This window comes from Equus caballus, chromosome 13, assembly GCF_041296265.1.
Source record: "Equus caballus isolate H_3958 breed thoroughbred chromosome 13, TB-T2T, whole genome shotgun sequence".
NCBI classification, from domain to species: domain Eukaryota; kingdom Metazoa; phylum Chordata; class Mammalia; order Perissodactyla; family Equidae; genus Equus; species Equus caballus.
The window spans coordinates 24,409,229-24,435,123 of NC_091696.1; the positions used below are offsets into that span (position 1 = coordinate 24,409,229).

The window sequence follows — 25,895 nt, forward strand, 5'->3', positions numbered from 1 at the left end:
ACATCATACTCAATGGGGAAAAACTGAATTCCAGCCCTCTGAGAACAGGAACAAGACAAGGATGCCCACTATCACCACTCTTCTTCAATATAGTACCAGAGTTTTTGGCCAGAGCAATTAGGTAAGAGAAAGGAATAAAAGGAATCCAAATATGGATTGAAGAAGTGAAACCCTCACTATATGCAGATGACATGATCTTATATATAGAAAACTCTAAAGAATCCATCAGAAAACTATTAGAAATAATTAACAACTAAAGTAAAGTTGCAGGGTACAAAATCAACTTACAAAAATCACTTGCATTTCTATACTCTAATAACGAACTTACAGAAAGGGAACTCAAGAATACCATTCCATTTACAATTGCAAATAAAAGAATAAAGTACCTAGGAATAAATTTAACTAAGGAGGCAAAGGACTTATGCAATGAAAACTATAAGACATTATTGAAAGAAATAGATAATGACATAAAGAGATGGAAAGAGATTCCATGCACATGGATTGGAAGAATAAACATAGTTAAAATGTCCATACTACCCAAAGCAATCTACAGAGTCAGTGCAATCCCAATCAGAATCCCAATGACATTGCTCTCAGAAATAGAGCAAAGAATCCTGAAATTCATATTGGGCAACCAAAGACCTCAAATTGCTAAAGCAATACTGAGAAAATAAACAAAGCTGGAGGCATCACAATCCCTGACTTCAAAATGTGCTCCAAAGCCATAGTGATCAAAACAGCATGGTACTGATACAAAAACAGGCACATAGATCAACGGAACAGAACCGAAAACCCAGAAAGAAAACCACACATATATGGACAGCTAATCTTCGACAAAGATGCCAAGAACATACAATGGAGAAAAGACAGTTTCTTCAATAAATGGTGCTGGGAAATCTGGACAGCCACATGCCAAAGAATGAAAGCAGACCATTATCTCACACCATACACAAAAATAAACTCAAAATGGATCAAAGGCTTGAAGAGAAGTCCTGAAACCATAAAACTTCTGGAAGATAATATAGGTAGTACAGTCTGTGACATCAAACTTAAAAGGATCTTTTTGAGTACCGTGTCTTCTCAGACAAGGGAAACAAAAGAAAAAATAAACAAGTGGGCATTCATTAGACTAGTTTCTGCAGGGCAAAAGAAACTAGTGTCAAAACAAAGAGACAACCAATTTGGAGAAAATTTTTGCAAATCATATATCTGATAAGGGGTTAAGCTCCAGAATATATAAGGAATTCACACAACTGAACAACAAAAAACCAAACAGCCCATTAAAAAATGGGCAGAGGAATATTATCTGGAGACAAATGAAAATGAGAACACAACATACCAAATCATTTGGGATGCAGCAAAAGCAGTCCTAAGAGGGAAATTCATCTCAATACAGGCTCACCTCACTAAACAAGAAAAAGCTCACATAAGCAACCTCAAACGACACCTAACAGAACTAGAAAAAGAAGAACAAACAAAGCCCAGAGTCAGTAGAAGAAGGGAAATAATAAAAATAAGAGCAGAAATAAACGATATTGAAACAAAAAAGACAATAGAAAGGACCAATGAAACAAAGAGTTGGTTCTTCGAAAGAATTAACAAAATTGACAAACCCTTAGCCAGACTCACCAAGAAAAGAAGAGAGAAATCGCAAATAAATAAAATTAGGAATGAGAGAGGAGAAATCACAACAGATACCAATGAAATACAAGAGGTCATAAGAGAATACTATGAAAAACTATGCCAACAAATTGAACAACCTGGAAGAAATGGACAAATTCCTAGACTCCTACAATCTCCCCAAACTGAATCAGGAAGAACTGGAGAATCTGATTAGGCCAATCACAAGTAAGGAAATAGAAACGGTAATCAAAAACCTCCCCAAAAATAAGAGTCCAGGACCAGACAGCTTCTCTGGAGAATTCTACCAAACATTCAAAGAAGACTTAATACCTATTCTTCTCAAACTGTTCCAGAAAATTGAGAAAGATGGAGTACTCCCTAACACATTCTATGAAGCCAACATCACTCTGATCCCCAACCCTGACAAGGACAACACAAAGAAGGAGAACTACAGGCCGATATCACTGATGAACATAGATGCAAAAATCCTCAACAAAATTTTGGCAAACCGAATACAGCAATACATCAAAAAGATTATACACCATGATCAAGTGGGATTTATACCAGGGACACAGGGATGGTTCAACATCTGCAAGTCAATCAACGTGATACACTACATCAACAAAATGAAAAACAAAAACCACATGATCATCTCAATAGATGCAGAGAAAGCATTTGACAAGATCCAACACCCATTTATGATAAAAACCCTCAATAAAATGGGTATAGAAGGAAAGTACCTCAACATAATAAAGGCCATATATGACAGACCCACAGCCAACATCATACTCAATGGACAAAAACTGAAAGCCATCCCTCTGAGGACAGGAACAAGACAAGGGTGCCCACTTTCACCACTCCTATTCAACATAGTACTGGAGGTGCTGGCCAGAGCAATTCGGCAGGAAAAAGAAATAAAAGGAATCCAAATAGGTAACAAAGAAGTAAAACTCTCGCTGTTTGCAGACGACATGATCTTATATATAGAAAACCCCAAAGAATCCATAGAAAAACTATTAGAAATAATCAACAACTACAGCAAAGTAGCAGGGTATAAAATTAACGTGCATAAATCACTAGCATTTCTATACACTAACAATGAACTAACAGAAAAAGAACTCAAGAACTCAATCCCATTCACAATCACAACGAAAAGAATAAAATACCTTGGGATAAACTTAACCAAGGAAGTGAAGGATCTATACAATGAAAACTACAAGACTTTCTTGAAAGAAATTGACGATGACATAAAGAGATGGAAAGACATTCCATGCACATGGATTGGAAGAATAAACATAGTTAAAATGTCCATACTACCTAAAGCAATCTACAGATTCAATGCTATCCCAATCAGAATCCCAAGAACATTCTTCACAGAAATTGAACAAACAATCCTAAAATTCATATGGGGCAACAAAAGACTGTGAATTGCTAAAGCAATCCTGAGCAAGAAAAACAAAGCCGGTGGAATCACAATCCCTGATTTCAAAACATACAACAAAGCTACAGTGATCAAAACAGCATGGTACTGGTACAAAAACAGGTCCACAGATCAATGGAACAGAATTGAAAGCCCAGAGATAAAACCACACATCTATGGACAGCTAATCTTCGACAAAGGAGCAGAGGGCCTACAATGGAGAAAAGAAAGTCTCTTTAACAAATGGTGCTGGGAAAACTGGACAGCCACATGCAAAAGATTAAAAATTGACCATTCTTTTTCACCACACACCAAAATAAACTCAAAATGGATCAAAGACTAAAGATTAGGCCTGAGACAATAAGTCTTTTGGAAGAGAATATAGGCAGTACACTCTTTGACATCAGTTTCAAAAGAATCTTTTCAGACACTATAACTCCTCAGTTGAGGGAAACAATAGAAAGAATAAACAAATGGGACTTCATCAGACTAAAGAGCTTCTTCAAGGCAAGGGAAAACAGGATTGAAACAAAAAAAACAGCTCACTAATTGGGAAAAAATATTTACAAGCCACTTATCCGACAAAGGGTTAATCTCCATAATATACAAAGAACTCACACTGCTTAACAACAAAAAAACAAACAACCCGATCAAAAAATGGGCAGAGGACATGAACAGACATTTCTCAAAAGATATGAATATGGCCAAGAGACACATGAAAAGATGTTCATCATCGCTAATCATCAGGGAAATGCAAATCAAAACTACACTAAGATATCACCTTACACCCGTTAGATTGGCAAAAACATCCAAAACCAAGAGCGACAAATGTTGGAGAGGTTGTGGAGAAAAAGGAACCCTCATACACTGTTGGTGGGATTGCAAACTGGTACAGCCACTATGGAAAACAGTATGGAGATTTCTCAAAAAGCTAAAAATAGAAATACCCTATGACGCAGCCATCCCATTACTGGGTATCTATCCTAAGAACCTGAAATCAGAAATCTCAAGAGTCCGTTGCACCCCTATGTTCATTGCAGCATTATTTACAATAGCCAAGACGTGGAACCAACCTACATGCCCAGAAACTGATGATTGGATAAAGAAGATGTGGTATATATACACAATGGAATACTACTCAGCCATAAAAAATAAAAATTGGCCCATTCACAACAACGTGGATGGACCTCGAGGGTATTATGTTAAGCGAAATAAGCCAGTCAGAGAAAGACGAACTCTATATGACTCCACTCATAGGTGGAAGTTAGTATATTGATAAGGAGATCTGATCGGTGGTTACCAGGGAAAAGGGGGGGGGTGGGAGGAGGGCACAAAGGGGGAAGTGGTGTACCCACAACATGACTAACAAAAATGTACAACTGAAATCTCACAAGGTTGTAATCTATCATAACATTAATAAAAAAAAAAAAATGGCAGAGGATGTGAACAGACATTTTTCCAAATAAGATATACAGATGGCCAATAAACACATGAAAACATGTTTGACATCACTAATCATCAGGGAAACACAAATCAAAACTACACTAAGATACCACCTTATACCTGTTAAAATGGCTGTAATCACTAAGACTAAAAATAACAAATTTTGGAGAGGGTGTGGAGAAAAGGGAACCCTCATACACTGCTGGTGTGAATGCAAACTGTTGCAGCCACTGTGGAAAACAGTATGGAGATACCTCAAAAAACTAAAAATAGAACTACCATGTGACCCAGCTATCCCACCACTGGGTATCTACACAAAGAACTTGAAATCAGCAATCCAAAGTAACCTATGCACCCCTATGTTCATTGTAGCACTATTCACAATAGCCAAGACATGGAAGCAATCCAAGTGCCCATCGACCAGTGATTGGATAAAGAAGATGTGGTATATATACAATGGAATACTACTCAGCCAGAATAAAATACAAATTCAGCCCATTTGCAACAACATGGAAAGACCTGGAGGGAATTATGCTAAGCCAAATAAGCCAGACTGAGAAAGACAAACACCATATGATTTCACTCACATGTGGTATATAAACAAGCACATGGACAAAAGACACAGTTCAGTGGTTACCAGGGGAAGGAGAGTGGGGGTGGGTACAAGGGGTGGAGGGGAGCACCTATATGGTGACAGACAAGAAATAATGTACAACAGAATTTTCACAATGATGTAAACTATTATGAACTCAAATTAAAAAATTGGGGAAAAAAAGAAACTAATACTGAAAGAGGAGAGAGGATTTGACCATAATCATAAAGTAAGTTGTTAACAAAGCAAGAAAGAAATTGCGTCTCTTATATTAAGGTTCAGATTGTTTTCTACTCCATTTACCCCTAAGTTTAGTTGGAAAGAAAAACTGCTTTAAAACACTATTATGAATATCAAAGATAAATTATCTTTGAAGTATCTTCTTTCTTATTATTCATACCATTGTTATCTTCTTTAAGGATGCACAATAGAGTTGACTGTAATAGAAAGATATAAAATCAGAGAACAGCAATCTGCATAAAATGGGAAACCAAGCTCTAATTCCTGTATTTCTGGAACACCTAGGGGACAAAAAAAATGCCATTTGTTTTAGAGTTTTAAGGATCTTTTACTTTCTGTTCCTGTTTCATCTATTCATGTAACAAATGCTTTTTAAACACCTTCCACACGTCAGATTATATTCTTCACATTTGCGATGCTCACTAGGTAGGAGTGTGGGCAGTTGATAGTTGGAAATATAAATATGCAGTGAGAACAGAGAAAGCAGCTCTACTTTCGGCAGCTGAACAATGCCTTGCAGAAAGAAGAAGGAGCAGAAATTCACCAGGGGTTGGTAACTGCAGGGAGACCTGAAAGATCAGAGAATGTCCGCAGTTGGAATGTAGCATGAGTGACGGGCAGTGGTAGGAAGGAAGACCCTGGGAAGGTCAGAGGCATCATGTAGCACCTCGAGTTGAACAAGGAAGCTGTAAAGTCAGTAGCTTCATAAGCAGGAGAGGTAAGAAAGAATCACAGACATGTTTTGTGCCAACCTCATATCAGAAGCCTGGATCATTACCACTCTGGATCATAATCCAGACTTTCCAATTTATCGGTCAAGATAACGTTTACTCAATCAAATTTCCTTTTGCCTTTCTGTTGTTGTTGTTCTGTGTGGTAACAAAACTTAGTGCTGGCAGCCATGGCCACAGCTATTAGAGGGAGGCAGCGCAGAGAAAGACACATGGTCGCAAAATCAGGTAACGTTAGTCAAGACACATGGATGCTGAAGAAATGACCCTCGTGAATGCATCTACGTTTTCTGTTTGGGTCATGCCTCATACTCTAAAAAGCATTTTAAATATGCTTTTAAATCTTGCACTCATGCTGCAGGACCATTGCCATGAGGCAGTTGGAACAGAAGTTATAGAACATGCTTTAGGCAAAGTGAGTATACATTATTTGAAAACATCATTCATTTTTAGAATGCAGCTTTTCACCAAAATGAACATTAGAGATTGTTTAGCCGAAAATCTGGTACAAGTTAAAAAAAAGAAAGAGCCTAATTCTTCTGTGCCCAGACAAACTTGGGCAGGGTGACTATTCAGATGTGTGTCCAGCCTCCAAAAGCTGGCTACCTATTTCACCTCAACCATGGCTCAAACACAAGGCTGAGGGCCAGACTCATCATATTCTCAAAGAGGCAATCAGCTGCCTAGCAAAGAAAACAGAGGCCGTGAGAAGGCGTGATGCCATGAAATAAATTAGAATGAACATCCCATTTTTATCTCCATGGCAGTCAGCCCATTCCATTCTTTGCATGCTATTTTCATATGTTAACAGCAGTTTGAGAGCTGAATAGGAGGAGAGGAGAAATGGTTTAATGGAATGAGTGGGGAAGAGAGAGCAAAACACTCGTTGACTGTTAATCCAGACCCAGTGAAACCCAGTTGTGTCTACTGTCAGCATGAAGAATTGGAACTTGATTCAGGGGCTTGCCATTGAAATGAAGAAGGCAGGGGCCGGCCTGGTGGCACAGTGGTTCCACTTCATTGGCCTGGGGTTCGCCGGTTTGGATCCCCGGTGAGGACATGGAATCGTGTGGCACGCCATGCTGTGGTAGGCGTCCCACATATAAAGTAGAGGAAGATGGGCATGCATGTTAGCTCAGGGCCAGCCTTCCTCAGCAAAAAGAGGAGGATTGGCAGCAATTAGCTCAGGGCTAATCTTCCTCAAAAAAAAAGAAATGAAGAAGGTAGCATCCTCACCTAGCCTGGCCATCTCTGCCTCTCTTTTGATCCCTGCTTCCGTGGCCTCTGCAAGCGTTTACTGAAGACATTGACAGTTCCCTGGTTCTTCCCCAGTGGTCTGTCCAGCTGGGACTATAGAACCCTGAACTGTGGCTTGGAACTCTTCCAGGAGGAGAGGGGAGAGCCTCCTCCAAGCTCAGCAGTCCTCCTGTGCTTACTTCACTCTCATCTCAGAAACTGGTGCAGCACTGCAGAAGGCATGATGCCGTATGATGGGCTGGGTGCCAAGCACTGAGATCGCATTAGAAAATGGCCAGTTTCAATGGCAGATTTTATCCATTAAAACCTATTACTAGTTCCCTCCCAGAGCCCAGCTGGTTTCATTATAGAAAATTGGAGTGCAATGATGTCAGGTTCGTGCCATAAAAATGAATAGGAATCTTGCTTTCCATTATTTTAAATTGCAGATTGTTGCACTGATATGTATTTATTTTTGTCATTTCTCTCTGGCCCTGGTTGAGGGTCTGACCCTTGAATAATGAATAAACAGAAAGACACATGTTGGCACTTGAGCCTTGCCTGTGTCACCCTGTTTTTTCCTTCCATTTGTGACAAATTCAAAGAATGCAGCATTCTTAAATGGGTTTATAATCTGTACTCTTTTAAGCTGTCACTCAATCTCCATCTCAGAAAATAGGCTGTCGAAACTAAGGAGGAAATATTTCATAGAGACCTCAACATTGCAAACTTGCTTCTAGGCTGAGAGGCAGCCCTTTGCTTTAGGATTAAAATAAGAACATGGAATAATTGCTGCTTATTAAGATAAAGCAGGTTCATTTGGAAATGCCAGGTACATTTTAGCAGGCTTAGAAACGATGACTTCTTTTGTTTGGGCATACTGGAGCTTTCCAGATGTTTCTTTCAGACCCAATGATATTTATAGAATGAATCTCAAAAGTGAGCAAAAGGGCAAAGCAGTAGTGAATATAATAATAATTATAATGAATGTGGGTTCATTTTAAAGTATCTTCTCGTCAAGAGGGTTTTATATCTTGTTGCTCTAGCACATTCGTGGCCACTGAAGTATAAAGCCCCAAACTAGAGTGAGTCCTAGAATTACTAGAGATAAGAGAAGCAGTTGAAGTACTGTAGAGATAAGAGAACTTGTATCCCATGGCATCCTTAATTTTGGGGAAAATGTGCAACTCACAATGACCATTAGGAGCCTTATGATCAGAGAACAATGCAGATTAAAAAGCCCACAAACAGGGCTCGCCCTGTGGCTGAGGGGTTAAATTTCCATGCGCTCTGCTTTGGTGGTCTGTGTTTGTGGGCCCAGATCCCAGGCATGGACCTACTCCACTCATCAACCATGCTGTGGAGGTGTCCCACATGCAAAAAAATAGAGGAGGATTGGCACAGATATGTTAGCTCAGGGCTAATCGTCCTCAAGCAAAAAAAGAGGATTGGCAGCAGACATTAGCTCAGGGCAAATCTTTCTGAGCAAAAAAATTTTTTTAAAAAGCCTGCAAACAAATAATAATTGCTTGAATTAAAGAATAATTAAACACTATTGTTTTCAGAGAGGCAGAAAATGTCCTGGTTCATATTTTCTTCCTAGTCTGCTAATTAGAAAGTGTGATAAGTAGATTTCAGAAATGGCAGCATGAAGGGCAACTGAAGGAACATTCTCCACTAAGTCCCATTCTTCCAGGTAGCTCAAAATCCTCTTATTGACCATGGCCACAATAAATACAGAATCTGGCCTCTCTCTGAAGTGTCATCATGCTTACGTTCAGCCCTGTGGCCAAGGAGAACAACATGGGGGCCATGATTTTCCCACTGTCAAATTTGAATGTGAGAAATGGAGAAACATCAGAAAGCTTTTATTCCCCCCAAATAAAAGTCAATATTACCCTGAGTTATGTGTCAGCACAGTGTTGAGAAATTCAATCTCAGTCATTGTTGGAACTCCCTGCTCCTACATTCATGACTGTGTGAGAGAAACTTGAGATTTGACAAAGCCTAAAACACTTGGAGAGGTTTCCAGGATGTAGCTCTATGCTCGTCATCCATGATATGGTCATTTTCTAAGCACAAAGAGTCCCTTGCACGAATGTGTGTCCACCACTATGTGTTACACTTGGAGCAAGATCTTTCATGAGACTAGGATTCCCCATATCCAGATCTCATGACCTAGATGCGACCCTGGGTCATTTGTCTCTGAGGTCCACCAAGTTGCCATGGAGTGGAGTAGAAGTTCTCTTCACAATCTTGGAGAAGTTCCTCCTCCCTCAGTTTGATCGATTGTGTCTTCCTTTCAAACGCTTTCCTCCAGCCTGTCTTTGCCTTCTGGCAAGGTCTGTTGCTGCCCACCTTTAGAAACACAGCATTGACTTTCCTGCTCTTTACTGGAATGTGGTGCCGAAACCTGACAGCTTTTGCGAGTTATTAAAGTATTTATTAAATCTAGATTCAAGTCCTGACTCCATCACTTTAGAAAACTAATAAAGCTTTCTGTGCCTTTTTTTTTGTAAAAGTGGTATAATAGCAGTGCCAATATCATAAGGTTACTGTGAAGATTAAATTTTTAAAAGGCATATATATTCCTTAGCTCAGTGCACATAAGAAACACTCTTAAAATACTACTCATTAAGATGGTATTGTGGCTCACCCATTCATTAGGTCCTGTACTTCAGATGTTGATAGGACCAACAAATTTCTGAAACCGGTTGACGATCTGCACCAGAAGGTGCCAATATCAACATGCATGTTCCTGAGAGAGAAATAAGGGACAAGCACCTCTCTGTGATTTGTTCTCCAGTCAAAGCCCAGGCAGGACAAATAACAGAGCATTGATCCATGGTCCATCCTGTGGCTCTAGACATGAATATTTCTCTTTGTGTTCAATTACACTACGCTCACAGGCACAGCAAACTACACCTAAACCCAATCTGCCCTCTGCCCTCAGCTCAACTAAAATTCCCCAACACAACTCAAGAAGAATTGCTTTTCAAACAAAGCTAGTATTGCAAAGGATATAGATATTTCAAGGGAGAGAGCTTTGGAGAAATAGTTTGCCAGAGTTTGGTGGTAGATCTTGGCAGAGAGATTCTTAATGAGTGTGTTAAATAGAACAATGGTCAGCCCCAGATATAAGATATTAGATCCTAATCTCCAGAACCTGTAAACATCACTGGGTTTGGAAAAAGAGTTTTTACATATGTGATAAAGAGACAGAGAGACTATCCTGAATTATCCTGTGGGCCCTAAATGCCATCACATGTATCCTTATAAGAGAAAGGCAGAAGGAGATTCAAGACACACATGTGAAAATGGAGCAGAAAGATTTAAAGCTGCTGGTCTTGAAGACTGGAGTGAACTGACCACAAGCCAAGGAATGCGGGCAGTCGCCAGAAGCTCGGGGAGGCAAGGAACAGACCTCCCCTACAGCCTCTGGAGGGACAGTGGCCTTGCCGATACCATGATTTTGGCCAAGTGAGACTAATTTTGGATTTTAGCCTTCCAGAGCTGTCAGAGAATAAATTACTGTTGTTTTCAGTCACCAAGTTTGTAATTTGTTTTAGTAGCCACGGGAAGCTAATACAGTGGGAAAAAAGAAAGTGAATGACAAGAAGACAAGAAAATATAAAGACAGTAAAGGGAAGATGACAATGCTCCATCCCTTGTGAAATTAATGCTTCACGCTCTTACAGAATTCAGTGGTTCTGAGCGTGGCATCCCTGGGGCTTTAGAGTAAACAGGCATGTTACTGAAACTGCCGTGAATTAAGCGTAGCCTTAGAGCAAATCGCTCCATGAGTGCAAAAGTCTGGCATAGAGGTTAATCAGCCAGAGTAAACGGATGTGCATTATAGTCAACTATCTCAAGTGCAGCATCAATGAGCAAGGCCGAGGACACAGTGGCATGAAGAGGAGAGTGGGTTCTTTCAGGTCCCTGTATAGCTACTGAAATAATGTTAAATTTTATGTTTTGCTAGTGAAACAATAGAATTCTGTGCAAGCGGTGCCTGCAAGATCTGTTCATGGTATATGACTGCCACCTGCTTTATTGTCATAGGAAAACACAGACTAAACAAAGTTGAATATTCATCCAGTTTTTCAGTTGGGTCCCTTGGGTTAACGATGGGAGGCAGCAGACGATGCACAAACAAACTGGCATCACTACGAAAATCTGCCCGCACAGAAAGAACACCACAGATGTCACCTTTCCTCCCCAAAATAAAAATTTAATTCACATATGAGAACAAAATTTGAATTAGAAATTTTCTAGTAGAGGAAAAAAAAAGAGATGCAGTATTTCTCAAATAAGCAGAACCTAAGTTTTCAAATGTAAATAAATGAAGCAGATAAAAATAGAGTAAACAGTTTTCAGAATAAACTGTAAAAGAGATTCTCAGATTTACATCTGAGTGATATCACTTGAATATAGAAGACAACTTTAAAAGTAATTGAAAACAATGTGCAGAAAGATGAATCAACATATTGTAAGAACTCAATACTTTCATTAATTTTTTTGCTTTAAAAAGAAAGGAGAGCTGGCTCCATGGCATAGTGGGTAAGTTTGGCATGCTCCACTTCAGTGGCCCAGGTTCATGGGCTCAGAATAAAATATTTAGGAATACACTTAATAAAGGAGGTGAAAAACCTTTACAGTGAAAACTGCAAAACATAGCTAAAAGAAATTAAATATGACACAAATAAATAGAAAGATGTCCTGTGTTCATGGGTTTGAAAACTTAATGTTATTAAAGTGGCCATACTACCCAAAGCAATCTACAGATTCAATGCAATCCCTATTAAAATTCAATGGCATTTTGCAGAAATAGGAAAAATCATGCTAAAATTCATATGGAATTTCAAAGGATCCTGAATAGAGAAAACGGTCTTGATAAAGAAAAACAAAGCTAGAGGCCTCACACTTCCTGATTTCAAAATGTATTACAAAACTACTGTAAACAAAACAGTATGGTACTGGCATACTGACAGACATATAGACTAATGGGACAGAATAGAGATCCCAGAAATAAATCCTTGCATGTATGGTCAAAGGATCTTCAAGTGCAACAAGGTGACACAATGTGGAAAAGACAGCCTCTTCAACAAATGATGTTGGGAAAACTGGTTATCCACATGCAAAAAATGATTTTGGACTCTTGTCTTACACCATATACAAAAATCAACTCAAAGTGGATCAAATACCTAAATGTAAAACCTGAAACTATAAAACTCAGAAGAAAACATAGGAGAAAAGCTTCAAGACATTGGATTTGTCAGTGATTTCTTTGACATGACACCAAAGGCACACACAACAAGAGCAAAAATAGACTAATGGAACTACGTTAAATTTTGAAACTTCTGAGCAGCAAAGCAAACCATCAGCAGAGTGAAAAAGCAACCCATAGAATGGGAGAAAATATTTGCAAACCATATATTTCATAAGGGGTTCGTAGCCAGACTATATAAAGAACTTCCTTAACTCTTCAACAAAAAAACAAATAATCCCATTGAAAATGGGCAGATGACTTGAATAGATATTTCTCCAAAGAAGATATACAAATGCCAAGAAGCACAGGAAAAGATACTTAACATTACCAGAATGAGATATCACCTCACACATGTTAGGATGGACACTATAAAAAAAAACCCCAAAAATAATAAATGTTGACAAGGATGTGGAAAAATTGGAACCCTTGTGCACTGTTGTAAAGGTAAAACGGTGGGAATGTAAAATGGTGAAGCTGCTATGGAAAACAGAATGGAGTTTCCTCAAAAGATAAAAAATAGGATTACTGTATGATCTGGCAAACCCTCTTTTGGGTATAAATCCAAAATAATTGAAAACAGGATCTTGAAGAGATATTTGCATACCCATGTTCATTGCAGCATTATTCAGAGTAGCCAAGAAGTGGAAGTAACTTAAATTTCTATTAATAACTGGAAAAATAAAGAAAATGTGGTGTATGCATATAATTATTCAGCTTTAAAAGAGAAGGAAATTCTACAATATGTGACAACGTGTATGAACCTTGAGGACAATATGCTAAGTGAAATAAGCCAGTCACAAAAAGACAAATACTGCATATTCCACTTACATGAGGTATCTGAAGCAGTCACACTCTTAAAAACAGAAAGTAAAATGGCTGTTGCCAGGGGCTAGTGGGAGGGGGAAAAGGGAGTTGTTCAATTGGCATAGAATTTCAGTTTTGCAAGAGGAAAATATTCTAGAGATCTGTTGCACAAAAATGTGTATATAGTTAGTAAAACTGTACTGTATATTTAAAAACTGGTTAAGATGAAAAATTTTATCTTTTTACCACAATACAAAATTGGTTTTGATTTGCTTGATATGATTATGACTATGTAAATATAAGTTGTGAGAATATGAAGTGGTGTGAGATAATTGTTGGTAGAATTGTAAGTAATTTGTTTATTTTTCAAATCTTGGATTTTAAGGCAAATTGTCATATGTATAGTAAGTTCTCAATAAATATCTCTTGAATAAATGAATAAAGTGGTTCACTTGTTGGAAGACAAAATAGATATAATAAAGGAACATTAAATGGGTAGGTTAAAATACAATTAAAGATTTCATAGCAAGAGCGAAAATTATAACCAAAAAGTGTAAACAATATAAATTCTCATTTCAAAAGGGTGACAAGTCTCAGACTGGATTTTTTTCATTCATATATTTGCTACTTTTAAGAGAAATACTAAAACTAGATGGGATGGGAAAACTAAAATTACAATGTTTGGTCAACTACATAAATAATGAAAAGAAATCAGGACTAGCAATATTAAAATTAAATCAGATATTAAATTTAAAGCAGAGTATATCACATTAAATTTAAGCAGAGTATCCAAGATAAAGCATAACAAAAATTTAATAAACTGAAAAATATTGGAACTAAAAAAAGTGCAAGAAGCATAATGTAGTACAAGCTCTCAGCTTGTTGTCATCAGCTTGTGACTAATTAAGTGAGAAGAGAGAGATGAAAGCTAATGAATGACATTGCAAAAAAGAGCAGGTAAATAGTCATGATTTAAGTACTCTACAAACTAGACATTTCTGATGACTTTTGTTAACAGTTGTATATTGCTTTTCCTCATGATCAAAGATAATAAATGCTGAAAAAAATTCAGAAAAAATGGAAAAAGTCATCATGTATTTATTAACAAGAATGAAACTCAAAAACATAAGTGAAAAAGCAAGTTATAGAAGAATTTTTACCATATACCACAATTTATATGAAGTGAAAAAATATGAAACAACAATATATATAATATATAATTATTACAAATTGTTATATATAATTATAACAATATTATACTATTTATTATAATTTATATTTTTAAAATATTGTTTTATTAATGATATATTATAATATTACATATAATTACTATATATAATTATATATAATTGTTGTATTTATAAATGTATAAGTTATATATATATACTCATATATACATACGCACACACACACACACACTATAGGGAAACGCATAGGCATGAGGAACACTCCATTCAGAATGGCATTACCTGTGATGGTGGAAGAGGGACGTCATCAGGAAGAGAACACAGAGCTTCCACTGTTTTCCACATGGTGGGCAATTTCCTGTATAGGACATGTAACCTTATAACCCGCTTCATCTGACTCCTGTCACCTTTCTGGTCTCACCTCTTGCCACCTGCTCCCTTGTTCTCTATGCTCAGCTACACTCAATTTCAGTTACTAGATGATGCCATGATTTCTCTTGCTTCTGAGATTTTGGACATGCTTTGTGTCCTTGCCTGATTCAGGCCTCCCTTCACAGGTCTCAGTTTAAATGTCACTTCTCCTAGGAGGCCCCTCCTCTCTCCTGCAGCTGGTTTCGACACCCCTACTGTTTTTGCCCCCAGCTCCCTGTTCTTTCCATCTCACTTTATAGCACCATTTACATAATTGTCTATTCTCCCTTTTATACTGTACCTTTTGGAAGGCCTTGTCTCTCTTATTCACAGTTGTTTCCTGGGGAAGATCAAGGAGGGACACAATAAATGTTTCTAGGATAAATGAACAGTGAATGAAGCAACAAAAGAATGGATGAATGTGCATGAAAAACTCCACGTCTTGCCTTTAGGGCAACGTAATATCTCTTTTCCGCTGATGACTGGGATCATCACATTTCTGTCTGCTCTTCCTGTTGGAATACTCATTTCACTCCAATTATGGTCTCACTCTCACTACTTCCCACATCCCATTACACCCACTGACGTTCTAGAAGTGGAACAATATTCCACTGAATTGAACAGCAGCCCAAGCCAACCAGCCCATAATCCTGCTAAAGGCCAAGCTCGGATACAAAACACAGGCCCTGTGACAGGAGGTACATTGGGGAAGCATCATCTTACCCATGTGACAGCCGACCAGAAGGGGCTTAAAGATTAACAGACTTTCCAAGGAAAAGCTGGGTCTTTAACACAAGTGTTCTGACTCCAATGTGTATTATTTCCCTGTGGGCCTGGAAGAAAAAAAATTACTATCACTATTTCCTATCTCAATCTCTAGCTCTATCTCAAAATCGCATTACCAATTCAAACTTTTTATTTAAAAGAGAAGAACCACAAGCTCAGAGTATTTAGCAGGATCAGCAGATCCCAAAGACAAATAGGAAAGAGGATAATCTCTTAAGTCAAGGTCAACATGTGCAGTTTAACACTCTTGATGGAGTAACTGGTAAGTTTAACTACATTATCTTCTTTTGACCTGTAGGAGGGTAATGTGATCACTGGAGAGAGCTCTGGACCAGGAGGCGGGAGAACCTAGTTCTGTTCCCCACTTGCCCTTCTACCAGCTGGGTTACTTTAGACAAGTCAATCTACCCCTCCAGACTACACTTTCGATGATCTGTGAATGACCTAGGTCTTTGTTTTACAAATATTATTTCGTGTGGCACAGGTGCCCCAGGCCCATCCTCTCCCCCAAGGATGCTGATTCAGACTCTGCATTTTTAAAGCTCTCCAGGTGATTTTGATGTAGAGGCAGGTTTAAGAACTACTCAGCTGGATGACCTCTGAAACCACGTGACTACTTCTGTATGGTTATGTGAGTATACCATATGTGATTCGTCTCTTCTCTTACTGATGGACAGAGTTCGCTTCCAAATATTTGCTATTATGAGCAGTGTCACTATGAGCATTCTTTCTTGTGTACATGTGTTCCTGTGCAGGAAACTGTAGAGTAAATACCTAAGAAAGAAATCACTAGATTCTAGAGTATGTGCAATCCTCACATTTTCTATTACCAAATTGTTCTCCAAAGTGGTTTCACCAATGCATATGCCCACGAGCGGTGTGCAGCAATTCCTCCTGCTCTATAGCCACGCTTACATATGATGTTGCCAGACTTTTTTATTCTAAATATTTTGAGTAAATGCTTTGAATAAAATTCTTCGAGGATGGACCGTTCTTAGTATCTAGTGTTCCTTTGCTGGTGCCCTACATATGTCCTTAGTCTTCCTGTTGGGGAAGTTTGTAGAGAAAGCGTCTGCCTTAGTATTCTAGTGCTGTCTACATACAGGATTTGAACTAACTTTGAGAAGGAGGAATTCTGTTCTGATGTCCCTCGCTCAGATTCCAGTTTATTTGGAGGTGTCAAGTCTGCAGTTGTCTGTGTTGATGTTTATTACAGCTTACTATGAAATTAATAGGAATTGATAATAATCACAAATTTGTGAAATTTATATCAGTTTTAATTGCATGGATAAGTGTAATAGTGATTTAGAATGTGACTTTATGTTACTAATCAATGAAAAAAGGATATCTTCTAAATGGGTGGATGGAATATGCATATAGCAAGTTATCAGAGGATATTGACAGCTAAAGAATTTCTTCTTTGTTTGTACAAGTGGACGTATGTCTCCACAGTCCCCTAATGAACTCCTCAATTACACATCCCTTGAAAATAGTTTCCTTAGGCCTTGGAGACCTTGAGGAGGTGTCTTAGGTGAAAATATGTGAAAAATAGAGAAGGAACAGACAGTTACAGTTGACCATATGAAGTTAGACCTACAGGGCTTTTAGAATGAGAAGTTGCCCAGAAATTAATAGGTTGGAGGTCATAAAAATATGAAAATATGTGTCCTATGAAGATAGAATATTCTTTCCTATCCCCCTCACTCACGGAATATTGAAAGAATTACAGCAGACACAGTAGGATTTTGAGAATATATTGCTAGATACCTGAATGTCAAACTGAAAGGGCCCTGGTTCTTAATGCAGGGTGTCAGTCTGCCTCCATGTTAGAAGCAAAATCATCTGGTTGTCCGCCTCTCTGGGAGCTATGTGAGGTGACCTGGAGAGAGCTGAGTTCAGAGCAGAGTGTTCTGATCGTCCAGGAGCTGGGTGTGTTGTGTTTCTCTCCTTATTCCAGCTCGCCAGCCTCTAAGCAGCAGTGGGATGGAGGAAGGTGAGAGCCGCTGAGTCTTTCGAGTTAACCAGGCTCTACTGTGAGGGGAGATTCAGGGAGAATTTGAAGTGGAAAAGTGGCTAAGATAATGAAAAGAACTTGAGTTTGACAGACTGTTCTTCTGAGAGAGCCTCAGATTTTTATAACCAGATTGGATTGTAGAAATCATTGGACTGGACTAAAATTTTAGTTGGAAAGGGATGGAAAATGTGATGTTTGCTCTAGTGGTTCAAGTTTCTGAACAGAATGTGCAGCTGTGAGAATATAACTAGCTCTGTGTTTAGCCATGGCTGAGATGAGTGAGGTTCCTTGCACAGACTGATGATTATTATAATTTTCTTATTATAAAAATAATACGTATTTCCTGCAGGAAACACGCTTTGTCTTTACTCTTGATTTTTCTCTAGTTTTGGTTGATAGTTTTAGTTTATTTGGGGAGTGTTCTAGAGAAGGCAATGTTAGATTACCTAGAATAAGATGATTTTCATGGCCATATTGAGCCTGAGTACACAATTAAAGTTTCCTTGGTTTCCGGTGATTAAGAGAATCAAAAGTTTTTCAAGAAGCTCCCTTAGGAGAAAATATCTGTGTGGAAAAGTAGAGAAGAAGCAAGCGGTTACAGCCCACCACAGGAAGGCAGACCTGCATTCCTTTAGAATTTCCTTCATGGAACCCTCCTGAATTCCCTGTGGAAAGAAGACATGGCGACTTTTCTTAGCCAAATTCACATATTTTGAGCTTTATGAATTAGTGATGATGAAGACTATTTAGGACTAATTCCTCCTACTCAAGTCACAGAAGTGGGCCATGTGGTCTGAGGCAGGATAGCTCAGAAGTCCAAGTCACAGAACGATCATGAATAGTATATTGGAGCCCAAAGGATTGAATTGCCTGCCAGGCATCAGTGTGCATTTAACAGTACTTTGAGCCCTTACTATATCCAAGGAGGGCACATTTGCCTAAAATACTTCATTTAATCCTCACAATAACCTTATTGGTCTCATTGTATAGAGGAGTAAATCGAGGCTTCAAGATATTTGATAACTTTCTCAAAGTCTCTGAACAAGTGAGTAGCAAATCCAGCCCAGCAGCTTTGCTCTTAATGAGTTTTTCAGTATTTGGTTGTGCTATATGTAGTCTGGAATATGACTTTGCAGTCAGAGCATATTTTAATCTAGAAGTAAAGTTATATTCCCCAGAGATCCAGATTGTTAGAAATGCAGATTTTTTAATAAATCCAGATTTGAGAGGGGAAGTTCCTATTGCAAAGTTTGTCATCAAGCACAGAAAGGGTAACATTTTTTGTTTTCCAGGTATCTAGCTAATGAGGAGTTCTGAGAGGAATGTCAATGCATGTGCTTGCTTAAGATATCCCTAAAGGGCCAGGAGCAGAGGCTTACTGGGAAATCGGTGTCAGCATTTGGCGTCAGCATCAGTATTTGGTTGTGCTCCTGGCAGTGGTCCTTGTGTACCTGTGGTCAGGATGTGGCCTTTGGGCTGAACATATTTTTATGTTCTTGCATTTGTGGGGAAAAATGATCTGTCTAAACTACAGCATGTCTCAGAAGGAGTGTGCATGTGCAAAGACATGGTCTTGGTGTTTTAGGTAAATGAAAATTTGCCAGGGGGTTGGGACCCAGGTGGGTAGCACCCAAGGAGAGCACCTCTAATCACAACATAATTGTTACCTACCAATTCTGCCCCTACCATTAGAATGGTAACCCAGCGTGGTAAGTACAGGGATCTGCACTTTGTGAATCAACCCACAATAAATAAAACCTCTGAGGACAGCCAAGTAAATATCCCAAGGCCTAAGTTTAGAGCTATTTGTGTTGGGCAGCCCACGTTTCAGCATCAGCTGTACGTGTTAATCCAAAGTGGACTGGATAACTGGCTACTGTGTAGATTTGGGAAGTGCAGTTGATTATTCCTGCTTGGCAGAAAGTTTCTTTAGAAAGCCAAGACACATATGTGATCTCCTAGGAGATAACTTGGGAAATTTAAATAATTAAAGGAAACAGAATATGCAATCAAGTAAAAAAGTAGAGAGAAGAGGAAGAACAGGGGTCAGAAGATGTAAGCAGTTGAGCAATACCTATGATGGGGATCTCACTGCATTTAAAAACCCAGGCCACCCCTGGTAACCCACAAAGGATAGAGAATGGTATCTAATACCTGAGTGGGGCTACAAATGTCTGTGCCTTTCGTTCCATCGGTTTAAATCCTATCTCTTCTTTTTAGTATTCTCATTGTATCAAAGACACTATATGTTCTTTACTTTTAAATATAAATGTTTTCAGATGTATATGTAAGTTTATCTTGTTTATCCTATGTTTTTAGTTAGGTTTATATAATCTATATAAAATGTAACTCACTAATTTAAGGTGTACAATTCGACAAGTTTTTTCAAATTCATGCAGTCATGTCACCACCACTATCACAGTCGTAGTACAGAACACCTCCATCACCTCAAAAACGTCCCTTGTGCCCCTTTGCCGTCAATCTCCCCCCAACCCTCTAGACTCGCTAGCTCTTGGCCATCACTTATCTATTTATCATCATAGCTTTGCATTTTATGAAAAGATATATAACTGGAATCATAAAGTATGTCGTCTTCTGTGTCTAGCTTCTTCCAGCTAGCATAAAACTTTGTAAATCTACCCATGTTATAGAGTGTTTTAGTTAGTTTAGTTAGTTTGTTTCTGTTTATCCCATTGATTGCACAGACCACAATTTGTTTCTCCATTTACCAGGTAATGGACCTTTAGGTTGGTTCCAGTTTTCTGTTATAAATAGCTCTTCTATGAACATTAATGTTCCAGGCTTTATGTGAACCTATATTTTCATTTCTCTTAGATAATATCTAGGAGTGGAATTGTTGGGTCATATCAAAAGTGTAAATTTAAATCTATAATAAACTCCTAAATTGTTTTCAAAGTGGCTGTATCATTTTGAATTTCTCACAGCAGCGTGTGAGAGAGTTACCGTTCCACAGTCTTGTCAGCATTTGGTATCGTCAGTCTTTTTTTATTTAGGCCCTTTTAATAGGTATGTAGTGGTAGCTCATTGTGGATTTAACTCAGATTTCCCAATGACTAATGATGTTTGGCATCATTTACGTCCTTATTGGCTATTTGTACATCTTCTTTGGTGAAGTGTCTGTTCAAATATTTTGTACATTTAAAAAAACTTTTTTTATTATGAATTGTAAGAGTTCTTTATATGTTCTAGATACAAGTCCGTTGTAAGATGTATATTTTTCAAATATTTGGTGTAGTTTGCAGCTTACCTTTAATTTTTGCCAACAGTATTTTTATTTTAACTTCCTATTTTGATATAATTTGACTTACGAAAATGTTGCAGAAATTGTACTGAGAGTTCTGTAAAAATTCTGCCGGGACTTTGGTTGACTTTAAATTTATAGATCAGTTTGGGGAACACTGACATCTTAACAATGTTGGACCTTTCAATCCATGAAGAAGATACAGCTCTGCATTTATTTAGATATACTTTGATTTATGTCATAGTGTTTTGTAGTGTTCAGATGCTATACTCATCTTGTTAGATTTAGACCTGAATATGTCTCTTTTTGTGGTGCTATTGTAAATTGTACTCCTTTCAAATTTTATTTCCAGTTGTTTGTTGCTATTTATAGAAATATAATTGAGTTTTGAGCATTGGCCGTTATTTCCTGAAAATTTGCTAATTTGCTTATTAGCTGTAGAATTTTTTTAAGATTCTCTGGGGTTTTCTACAGGGGTAATCCTATGGTCTGCAAACAGCGGCGGCTTTACCTCTTCCTTTCCAACCTATCTGTCTGAGTTCCGCTCTCTTTCCTTCTGTGCTGGCTAGGACCACTAGCTAATTTGTGTAAGAGTGGTGAGAACAGACATCCTTGCCTTGTTCCCAGTCTCAGGGTTAAAGTATTTTTTTTTTTTTTTTATCGTTAATGAATGCTGAATGATCAAATGTTTTTTACAATTTATATAATCACATAGTTCTCTTTTTTTTCTGTTGATATTTTAGGTTACATTTATTGGTATTTGAATGTTGAACAAGATTTTGTGTTCCAAGGATATCTCTTGAAATGTTTTGTGCCTTGGTTTGGGACAAAATTAAGTTACTTGGAATTATTTAAAACTTTGCGGCTTAGACTTTCTAAGGCGTGTCTAGAACAACCTCACTCTAGGATGCTTTGGCCCCATGGTCTTAGCAAAAATTTTACAAAAATTTTAATAATAATTTTATTTAACCAAAATTTTCATGCAAGAAATGGAGATTGCCTTAGAGAAGTAGATTAGAGGAAACCAAGTCTGTACCTGCATGAAATAAACATCTCTGCTGCCAGTTAACTATATCTGCCAAACCCTTCAGATAATACCTGTATGTAGCTGGCTTTCTCTCCACCCTATTTCCACCCTCCATTTTTGAGCTACAACTTCTCCTGTAAGTGGGATCTGAAGTATAAACAAATGGTAATTGTCTTTGATCTCATCTTCTTCTCGCTTTCCTCCTCCTCTAGACTTTTCTTATGCATTAAGTATCATAACATTCACAAGATGGGCCTGTGAACCATCTGCCGTTATAGAGAGAGAGCAGTTGAGAAGAAATCATGTGTAGATTAGAGGCTGTCTCCTTCTGTCACTTAAGCAAGCACATCTCAGATTCTTACTGTAGTCTAAATGGGAGGCTAAATGTCTGGGCCATTTAAGTTGCATGAAATTAGCTTTGTGTGGTTGGACAGTTCCCCTGAAGGGCCCAGGAGGAGCATCGTTCCATGAATAGCTCACTGGAATCTTTTATATGGAATGGAGAAGAAGGACAAATAATGCCAGTTAAGGAAGGCAGAAAGCTAAAGACAGTGACATAAGATATTTGTACAAAATCTGTTTTGCATGACCATATCCCTGCCACGTGAAAAAGCCATTCATTCATTCATTAGCTCATTCATTCACCACACATGGCACGTCCTGTGCAGGCAGTGACAGGTGTGTGTGGGTGTGGATTCAGTCACGGTTCCTACAGGACCTCACAGTCTAATGGAGGAGCAGACCGGTAAATAAATAACTGAGTGCTATGACTATGATGGTGAGCTTTGCAATGACATATCTCAATTAGAATCCTAGCTCAGGAAACTCACTAACTGTGTGACCTTGGGTTTAAATTTTCTGAGGCTTAACTCCATCATTTGTAACATATGCTAGTCCCCCCTTATCCACAGTTTCACTTTCCATGGTTTTAGTTACTCTCCATCAATGAGTATTAAATGGAAAATTCCAGAAACAAACAATTCATAAATTTCAAATTGCACATCAGGATGAGTGACAAAATCTCATGCTGTACCACTCTCTCCCGCCCAGGACATGGATCATTCTTTTGTCCAGCATCCTGAGCATCCTATAAATCGCAGTGCTTGTGTTCAAGTCACCCTTATTTTACTTAATAGGGTCATGTGGTCATGTGTCTCTTAAGGACAAGGATACGTTCTGAGAAATGCATTGTTAGTTCATTTCATTGTAGTGCGAATATCATAGAGTAGACTTGCATGAACAGAGATGGTATACACTCCTAGGCTATATGGTACTAATCTTATGAGACCACTGCCATATATGCGGTTTGTCATTGATTAAAACATGGTTACATGGCTCATGACTGTAAGGGGCCCAAAGCACAAGAGTAGTGATGCTGGGAATTCAGACATGCCAAAGAGAAGCAGTGAACTGCTTCCTTTAAGTGAGTAGGTGAAAGTTCTCAACTTAATAAGGAAAGAAAAAAAATCTTATGCTGAGGTTGCTAAGATCTATGGTAACTTTTATCATAGTATATTGTTATAGTTGTTCTATTTTATTGTTATTGTCGTGAATTTCTTACTGTGACTAATTTATAAATTATCATAGAAATGTGTGTGTACATAGTATACATGGAGTGAGGTACTATCAGTAGTTTCAGGCATCCACTGGGGGTTTTCGAACGTAGCCCTGTGGATAAAGGGGGGCTGCCATATGGATAACAACATCTATCACCAAGGAGTTTCTATCAGGATTAAATATGTAATGGTAACCTGAGGCCTGTACTTAACAGGCGTTTAATAGGTGATTAAAACCAAAGGCATGGCCAGAGTACAACAGTAATTCAGAAGAAGAAGACACTTAACAAGAAGAGCCATCCCAAAGAGAGGATATTTGAACTAGATTTGGAAGGAAATGTAGGAGTTCACCAGGTGGCTAAGGCAGATTGACAATCGCAGGAAGAGACATGAGCATGCAGAAAATCTGAAAAGAACAAAACTGCAACCAATTTGGGTTGATGTTTGAAAGAATGCATATGGTAAAGGTGAAAGGTCACCAGGGAAGTATGGCTAATTAGGCGTCATGAGGCTTCACATGGAGTCATGGTCTGTGAAATGGCCCTTTAGGCTGAGCAAAGCCAGAAAGTTGATTTTTGTCAGTATGGTGTGAGAGAATTCAATCTCCAAAGAGACTCACATAGCCCAACAGTTGATAGCCAATATATAAGCAGAAAGCCTGTGTTAATTTCCATTGACAAACCTAACTAACGGGAAGAATGTTACTGTTATACATCATGTCACTGTTACACATGATATTTGTCAGCATATCAGCACCTTGTGCCCCTGTACACAGGTGCACAGAAGATGGCATCTCAGCCAAGACAGCTTGAGGCACATTTCTCCCTAATAAGAAGAGTCAAAGGGGCCATCTTTCCGTCTTTCTGAAGATTGTCTCTCTCCTGGACAGGGATGTCACAAAGGCCAAAGGATGCCTCTCTGAATCTTTGCCACAGTGAACAACAGCTGCCCATTCTGGTTGAAAATAGAATTCTAACTTCTTGAGATTGTTAACCCACTTATTTAAACCATGGTTATCTCTTGCTTCCATCTGGGAACCAGTCAGTACCCTGCGGACGACCCTATTTATGTGTCTTTGCTCTGAGCCTTCAGCTGTTGTTCATCAATGTACCTACACTTCCTAGAACAGTGCCTGTCCACAGTTGGCACTCAACAAATATCTCTTAAAGAAGGAATGAGGTATTGGGTTCACTATAGTCTGATTTTATACCTAAATTTTCAGATGGCTATCCTCTGGCCAATTGGGATGAACCACTCTTGGCCCCTTTCTTCCATGTACCTCCTACCACCTGGTGGACTTAAAATTTAGAGTATGGGGTGGGGAGGCTAGTGGGAGGCTTGTGGAGAGAAAGTTAAGGTATGCACTTTTGTATTTTAAGCCAAGGAATAATAACCAGAGAATTAAACTTATTATACCTCCCCTCTTCTTCACAGAAACAACTACCTCTTTTTCTGTGTTAATTATGTAATTCTAGCTTCTGTAACAGATAAACCCAGGATCTCAGAGGGTTCACAGTATTAAGTTGGTTTCTCACTCACAGTCCAGGGTGGGTATTTGGTGGGTGTCTTCCACGTGGTGATTCGGGGATCCAAGTTTCTGCCACCCTTGAGAGCAGTGCTTCTTTATGTGTGGTCCCCAGCCCAGCAGCATCAGCATCACCTGTGAACACATAAGAAATTCAAACTCCTGGGCCTCATCCTGGACATACGAATCGGAAGCTCTGGGGTTGGGGTCCAGCCATTTGTGTTTTAACAGGCCCTCCAGGTGATTCTGACAAACACTTAACAATTTAGAACCACATTTCTAAGAAGGAGGTGTAATTTTGGTGACTTGAATTGGAATTTGCTCCAAGAAATAATGTCGTTATGAGAAATTAGGATCAGTAGGAATGGTAACTGTACCATTGTTCAACAAATATTCATTGAGGTCCTACTGTGTGCCAGACCCCATGATAGGCACTGAAGATACATCCATGATTAAGACACTGATCTATTACTATACTACTTAAGATATTTTGGATTAAATAGGCTTTTGTTGGCTTAACTGGGTACTTAGACTGGTACCAATTAGTAAATGATTAGGCGATTAATAGGTGTTTATCAAAAGAAAATGAAGGATGAAGGAATCATTTTACCTTCCTCGGATTCAGATTCCTAACCTTGGAAAAGAGGGAATTGGATTCCCAGATTATCTCTGGGTCTCTTCCAGACGTATTCTAGTAAAATACACCTCTAGAATTTAGGGAAAAAACCTCCCTTGGTGAGTAGCCATCTTGGCTGCCTATAGTCATAGA

General features: G+C 38.5%; 1 long non-coding RNA gene across 1 annotated transcript in view; it reads right to left on the reverse strand.

The window, feature by feature from the left end:
• LOC138917203 (uncharacterized) overlaps window positions 1-25,261 on the reverse strand; it is a 32,694-nt gene extending 7,433 nt beyond the window's left edge. Inside the window, exons 1-4 of the long non-coding RNA XR_011424905.1 lie at window positions 25,141-25,261; window positions 15,680-15,789; window positions 15,258-15,296; window positions 14,828-14,903 (exon numbers count right to left, since the gene is read on the reverse strand). This is a non-coding gene — a long non-coding RNA (uncharacterized lncRNA). The remainder of the gene's footprint in view (window positions 1-14,827; window positions 14,904-15,257; window positions 15,297-15,679; window positions 15,790-25,140) is intronic.
• Window positions 25,262-25,895: the final 634 nt, after the last annotated feature.